Below are 8,018 nucleotides of genomic sequence, written 5' to 3' on the forward strand. Positions count from 1 at the left end.
ATGTTAATCTTTTACCAACCGCTTGTGTTACACAATGATCACAGTGTGTTACACACGAGTTCGAGAGAAAGAATAAGATAGACGTTTCAGGCTTATAAAATTTTCTGAAAATACTTTTGTATTATTGAGATTCGGTGTTGTGTTTACAACAGATGATTGATCTTTATATAGAGATCGAATCAGTACAAGTATAAGAGACACAACTCTTTATACTAAAAGACACAACATGAAGAGTTACAACTCTTTGTGTAATAACATAAATAACTAACTTATGTAAATGTATTAAGGAAAGCTTGTCTTGATGCGAAATCTTGAGATGTACATAAATATTTTTTTCCAGTAACATGAACATAAACTTTTATATTCATCTCTGCAATCTGTACAAGTATCATTTGTGCCTTGTACAATTCAAATCTGCTAAAAACCCAAAACTCATAGCGTCTATTTAGGATTTTGATTTCACAGCTCCGCCACATAGATACAATCTGTCGGATCCAATCGACGGCAAAGCAAAAGTAAAAATCTCGATCAATCTGTCTTCATCAATTAAGACCCCAACAGCTCAAGTACATGACGGTCCTGAGAGATTCCTCAGCTTGCTTTGCCTTGTCACAATCCTTGCAGGAGGCAAGCGGGATGGTGGATGAAGAAGAGAACCTATTCGCCTGAGCAGCGGATCTCACGTTGTTTCGAATACGTTGATTCACAAATCGGATCATGTAATTCCACCGGCATAGTCCCAATTGGTCTTTCGAGGCCTCCACGGCTCCGATGGTTGCTGCCACTAACCATGCTTAGCTTCTTGAACTCATCTTTTCTCTTTCTTTCTTTTTTTTAATTGGAGAAATAAGAGAAACTCTTGCTTTGTTTTTTGTTTGTAAAAAGGAGAATTGATTTGTGAAAGTTGTTGATGAAAGAAGATGAGCTTCCATGAGTTCTATTTATGTAATAGAGAGAACCAGAGGATCAGAGTTTTAGCCGCTTGTTAGTGTGCAAAACCAGACGCTGTCTCCCCTTGGTTTTCCTAAGTTTTTGTCTTGTTGGTTTTGTGAATTGACTAGTTATTACCATTGTGCCCACATGTTGACAAATTGGATAAGGACTAATATTGTATCCTAAGAGATCCACAAGTGTAGCTATGCGCACCTGGTTTTTCTGTATTACATTTGTTGCTTGTGCTTACATGAAAAAACAAATTCACTAATAACTCCTTCGATTGATTTCTTTTTTTGAAACTAATCTATTTGAATGATTTTGTAAAACTAATCCTTCCCTTGATTTTTAAACTAATCCTTCTATTGTCATCAGTTTGTAACTAATCCTTCGATATGTGAATTGATTACACTATGGAAGATTTAATATTACAAAGATTTACGGTTTTTAACAAATATATCTCTTATATATTAATTGAGGAACATTTGAAAAATTGTAACCTCAATTTTGTATTAATTAAAAAAATAGCCCATCTTAGATGTCAATCAATTAGGATGTTAATTAAGGTGACGTGTCAGCTGCATAATCAATTGAGAAATTGGTGAGTCCATGATTAAATGCTAGAGAATGTGACCATATCCATCGATATTAAAAAAAAAGGCTCATGTAATATAACGAAAGAAACACATAATTTAAAAACGATCAAACACTGTATAAACGAAGCGTTTCATCCCTAATAAAAAAAAATTCATACAGTAAAGTTGATACTGTCTCGTGGCCACGTCTATCGAAAGTAATCCGTATGGTTCTGAAGCTTTTATTACTCAGAATAGTTTGCTAAGAAGACGTCATGAACAATAATTAGCGTAGACCATGGAACTGTCGATAGTTGGTTGCCATGGCGTCATGTATCGTGTCTAAGTCAGACGTTGGGATTAAGTGCTCATGTATCTGGTTCTAATTAAAAATACACAATCAAATGAACAAGTTGGAAAGAAACCATAGAAGTTATGTCAATAGTGTTTTGTAAATAACAGAGTTTTGATCAAGGTATAGCTGGTGGCCGGTTTATAATTTTAATTAGAACCGAACCATATGTGAAATAAAACAGTCGGTATGAGTATCATTTGAATTCTCGCAAACCGGGATTTTGACATGGTTTATCGTCGAAAGTTGAATAAATTTGGCATGCACACTTCTGAATTATAAGGATATGGAAAAATAAATTGAATATGGTAAAACTTAATCCCCAAGGCTTGATTAAATATAGATTGGAGCACTTACGGAAAACTAAATATGTAATAATAATGGTATGATTTTTATGGCTTTTTTACAAAAAAAATAATAATAATAATAATGGTATGCTTTTTACTAGAAAAAACAGATGATTGATCTTTATATAGAGATCGAATCAGTACAAGTATAAGAGACACAACTCTTTATACTAAAAGACACAACATGAAGAGTTACAACTCTTTGTGTAATAACATAAATAACTAACTTATGTAAATGTATTAAGGAAAGCTTGTCTTGATGCGAAATCTTGAGATGTACATAAATATTTTTTTCCAGTAACATGAACATAAACTTTTATATTCATCTCTGCAATCTGTACAAGTATCATTTGTGCCTTGTACAATTCAAATCTGCTAAAAACCCAAAACTCATAGCGTCTATTTAGGATTTTGATTTCACAGCTCCGCCACATAGATACAATCTGTCGGATCCAATCGACGGCAAAGCAAAAGTAAAAATCTCGATCAATCTGTCTTCATCAATTAAGACCCCAACAGCTCAAGTACATGACGGTCCTGAGAGATTCCTCAGCTTGCTTTGCCTTGTCACAATCCTTGCAGGAGGCAAGCGGGATGGTGGATGAAGAAGAGAACCTATTCGCCTGAGCAGCGGATCTCACGTTGTTTCGAATACGTTGATTCACAAATCGGATCATGTAATTCCACCGGCATAGTCCCAATTGGTCTTTCGAGGCCTCCACGGCTCCGATGGTTGCTGCCACTAACCATGCTTAGCTTCTTGAACTCATCTTTTCTCTTTCTTTCTTTTTTTTAATTGGAGAAATAAGAGAAACTCTTGCTTTGTTTTTTGTTTGTAAAAAGGAGAATTGATTTGTGAAAGTTGTTGATGAAAGAAGATGAGCTTCCATGAGTTCTATTTATGTAATAGAGAGAACCAGAGGATCAGAGTTTTAGCCGCTTGTTAGTGTGCAAAACCAGACGCTGTCTCCCCTTGGTTTTCCTAAGTTTTTGTCTTGTTGGTTTTGTGAATTGACTAGTTATTACCATTGTGCCCACATGTTGACAAATTGGATAAGGACTAATATTGTATCCTAAGAGATCCACAAGTGTAGCTATGCGCACCTGGTTTTTCTGTATTACATTTGTTGCTTGTGCTTACATGAAAAAACAAATTCACTAATAACTCCTTCGATTGATTTCTTTTTTTGAAACTAATCTATTTGAATGATTTTGTAAAACTAATCCTTCCCTTGATTTTTAAACTAATCCTTCTATTGTCATCAGTTTGTAACTAATCCTTCGATATGTGAATTGATTACACTATGGAAGATTTAATATTACAAAGATTTACGGTTTTTAACAAATATATCTCTTATATATTAATTGAGGAACATTTGAAAAATTGTAACCTCAATTTTGTATTAATTAAAAAAATAGCCCATCTTAGATGTCAATCAATTAGGATGTTAATTAAGGTGACGTGTCAGCTGCATAATCAATTGAGAAATTGGTGAGTCCATGATTAAATGCTAGAGAATGTGACCATATCCATCGATATTAAAAAAAAAGGCTCATGTAATATAACGAAAGAAACACATAATTTAAAAACGATCAAACACTGTATAAACGAAGCGTTTCATCCCTAATAAAAAAAAATTCATACAGTAAAGTTGATACTGTCTCGTGGCCACGTCTATCGAAAGTAATCCGTATGGTTCTGAAGCTTTTATTACTCAGAATAGTTTGCTAAGAAGACGTCATGAACAATAATTAGCGTAGACCATGGAACTGTCGATAGTTGGTTGCCATGGCGTCATGTATCGTGTCTAAGTCAGACGTTGGGATTAAGTGCTCATGTATCTGGTTCTAATTAAAAATACACAATCAAATGAACAAGTTGGAAAGAAACCATAGAAGTTATGTCAATAGTGTTTTGTAAATAACAGAGTTTTGATCAAGGTATAGCTGGTGGCCGGTTTATAATTTTAATTAGAACCGAACCATATGTGAAATAAAACAGTCGGTATGAGTATCATTTGAATTCTCGCAAACCGGGATTTTGACATGGTTTATCGTCGAAAGTTGAATAAATTTGGCATGCACACTTCTGAATTATAAGGATATGGAAAAATAAATTGATGCGCAAGGCGCAGGTCTTATCCTAGTCATAATGTAATCAATTCACTTATTCGGTAGGAAACACAAAACCCTAAATCTGATCGCGAAGAACGAAAGTCATCAGTTTTCGGCGTTTTCTGGAGTTGTGGCAAGGTAGAAGGAGTGCTTGCATAAGGGATACTCGACTTTTGGGACTGGAAACTTTTGTCAGATTTATGTTTTTTAATTTCGGATTATATGATTTTAATTCAATTTTTTTAATATTTTTTAAATGATTTTTTGATTTTGTTTCAATTTTTTTGTCAAATTTTCTTCTTTTCTAAAAATTCAAATTTTTTTTTTGAAACTATTTTAAATTTTTATTTTATTTTTAAATATTTATAATTACAAATATATATTCAAAAATGATAAAAATATGTAAAAAGAATTATATATCCAAAAATGTAAAAGTATATAAAATGTAATGAATTATAGTTTTGGATATATAATTTGGATTTAAAGTTCAATAGATATTTGGTAAGTGTAATTATTTTGTTTTCTAGTTTTTTTATCGTATGAATTTTGAAAATCACATGGATACATATGATATTTTGAAAGTCGAGTAAAAATGAATAAAATTCATCTCCCAATAACAACACTAGATTTAGTTAGAATTAGAGAATCAATAATAACCAAACTTTTTGAATAACAAGGTATTTGAATAGATTTTGAAAATTCTTAAACGAATAAGAATGTATTCTCTTAAGATTTTTGAAATTCAATAACCAATAACAATGGAATCTCAAAAAATTTAAAGTTGCTGATTCACGTACCAATAACCCCTTCTTAATCTTCTTTTTTTAAGATTCTGATGATTTTCTTACGATGGCAGATGGCGTGAGGAGCCTCATCTACGGATCTACCTTCTTCCAAGGTTGGGAGATCACTATCTTATGGTGCGAGACGGTGGTTCCTGGTGGTATGTCTCCGATTTTTTTTTTGTTTGGGGGTGGCCACTCAACCTCGTCTGGGAAAGTCCTCGACGGTTTATGTTTGAAGAGGAGCATGCATGTGTTCTCCGTCTTAGTGTGTCAGTGGGGGTCTTCTGACTATGGCGCGTGTAGTCTACTCGTCTGATGGGAGCAGCCTTCGTCTTTGAGCAAATGTTGTTTAGACGAATCGCTTCAACTTCTCTGTTTTTCTCCGGTCATAGCATTTCCATCTCAGTACAATCTAGGAGACAAGGCATTGGCGATTAGAGTGTAGAAGGTTCATAACATCCCTATGTATAAACGTGATTAAACAATCCTCTGAAGAGTGATGGGAAGACAAGAGGCTTGTTCACCTGTTTTCAGGGGCACACATTCAAGGTCTATAACTCAAGAAGTCGTTAACTGAGGTGCTAGACTTTGGTGATGGTTTGTGGTGGATTTTAACATCCCAACGTTGGATTGGGTATTTTGAGCCAACTGATGGTTGGAATCCACACTCTTAAAGGTTGTGGACTATGTGGATGGGTGATGTAGTTTATGTCAAAGTCCAAATTTTCCTTCACTATGGTTTCCTCGGTTTCCGTCGATTTGTCTTAGTGTTCAGAGACATTGACAGCCGGTGGGAGAGGATCTAATCTAGAATGCACAATGGTATAGGAGTTAGAGGTCGATGAAGCTCATTCCAATCTTGTGGTGACTATAACGACGTTTTGAAATAGTTATGCTCGCTTAGGTCTTGTATCCCTCTCGGATCTTGTCTCTTGTAACAATGTAGTTTAAGAGAAGATTCATTTATTCCAAGTACGGTTGAAAGAAATTAATCTCATTGGAGTTTTGGTTTGAGTACACATTAGGTTGATAAGGTAATGAGGTAGCCTCGAGTTCACCTAGATGATACTACTTCGAGCCTATATATGTGGTCAATCCGTGATGTGGAGATGATCATGTGTAAATAAAAGTTGGAAAATATAGGTAGATGTTGAGCCAAATTTGACGTGAGGTTGGCTAGGCATAGAAGGCAGTAGGGGTTGGCTCTTAGGGTTTGCAGAGTAGTTCTCTCTTTTTCAGTTTAGGTTTGGTTTTCTCTTAGAGAATGCAGCACATGGTGAAGGAGTGAAGGCATACAGTCCAATCAAGAATCAACAAAAAATCTTAATCTGGGAGTCTTGGATTTTCGTGAAGAGAAGCTTTTGTTTTAGGGTCACAGTCACGAACCGTTTGCTGATTATATCGTCACTCATTCTAGCCCACCAAATCTCATATACTTGAAGATGATGATTGATTTTGGTGATTGGTGTTATTTGGCTAGGATGTTAAAGATTTCTGGGGGTTCCCGAGGCTTTTAATTCGAGCATAAAGTCATATTTCTCTTTTCTGAAGAAGTTCATATTACCGGTGGGTTCATCGGGTTTATCTATGTCACTATCATACTTTCTTTTCATGAAAGAAGATGCTTCCTCGGAGTAATATTCTAGTTTTAGCTTCAGTTTACACACCGGTTTGTCTTCTTGTGTAGCGGTCCGTACGGAACCAGAAGAGGCAACCGAGATTACTTCGATTTTTTTCGTAGGTGTGGACTGGATCTCAACGTCATTTGTGACTATTTCTCAGCTGTACGACTATGTCGTGAAGGCTCTCTCGACACATTCAAAATTTGTTTTGCATTTGCTGTCATCTTTATATGAAGACTTATCCGACTTATTTCTAGTGTTGTAGCTTCTTTCTTTTATTGAAGAGGATGCAAAATTCCCTCTTCTTTTGTAGTCACCCAAATTGAGTTTTAATAAAAAAATTGCGTTCCCAAAAAAAAAAAACTAAACAAAAAGTATAGAAATTGTTATGAACCAGATTGTGGATGGATCAAGAGATTATGATTTGTAATCTTTATCATTTATCTATGACGGTGTAATCTCCTATATAAAGAACCTCTATGTTATGAATAAAGATAGACTTTTCCATTACTTTTATAACACGTTATCAGCACAAAACTCTAAATCCCTAAGCTAATACCCAAATCGAAAACCCCTAAAACCCTAACCCTAGCCGGCGATCCGACGAACCCTAAACCTCGATCGCGTCTCTTGTTCCCGCATCTGTTCCAGCTCGCGTCCCCGATCAGCTTCAGCCCAAGGCGTTCCTGATCTTAGCTCAGACGTTCGCGACCCGAGAGCAGCTCCAGCATGCGACATCTTCCTCGTTCGCGACAGCATCAGACAGCTCGCGTCCGATGATCAAGGCGTTCCCGATCAAGCAACAATGGATGTCCGCGACTCGATCCATTCCAGCTCGCATCCCGTTCGTGTCCATCTCACGGCTCAACTCCTTTGGTGGTCCGATTAAACAATCATCTAAGGTTAAAAGGTAATTCAAAACCTAAGAACCCATAATCGAACATGGATTGATTGATAAAGAATGAAACCCTAAAACCCTAATCTTTATGAATCAAAACCATAGGGTAATAGATCAAAAATCCTAATTGAGTACATCGAAGCTCAAAAAGTTCGATACCCCAAACCCTAAATCATGTTCCTACGTGATTAAAACCCAAAATCGGTTTTTACAAGTTAAAATCCGATAAACCCTAATCCTATATCTATAAACCCTAAATAATATAAGTATCAAAATTAATTATACTATAATTATCAAATCACATATTAAAACCCTAATCGAATATTTTGAAATCAAAACTGTTTTCGGTTTTGATCATTGAGGTTTTAAATCTGATTGAATCTGATGCTAT

General features: G+C 35.4%; 2 pseudogenes; both read right to left on the reverse strand.

Moving 5' to 3' along the window:
• Nucleotides 1–425: 425 nt before the first annotated feature.
• Nucleotides 426–812, reverse strand: LOC106299594 (annotated as a pseudogene).
• A 1,783-nt stretch (nt 813–2,595) lies between these two features.
• On the reverse strand, nt 2,596–2,977 carry LOC106299589 (annotated as a pseudogene).
• Between the last annotated feature and the right edge of the window lie 5,041 nt (nt 2,978–8,018).

The sequence above is a fragment of the Brassica oleracea genome, chromosome C6 (assembly GCF_000695525.1).
Source record: "Brassica oleracea var. oleracea cultivar TO1000 chromosome C6, BOL, whole genome shotgun sequence".
NCBI lineage: Eukaryota > Viridiplantae > Streptophyta > Magnoliopsida > Brassicales > Brassicaceae > Brassica > Brassica oleracea.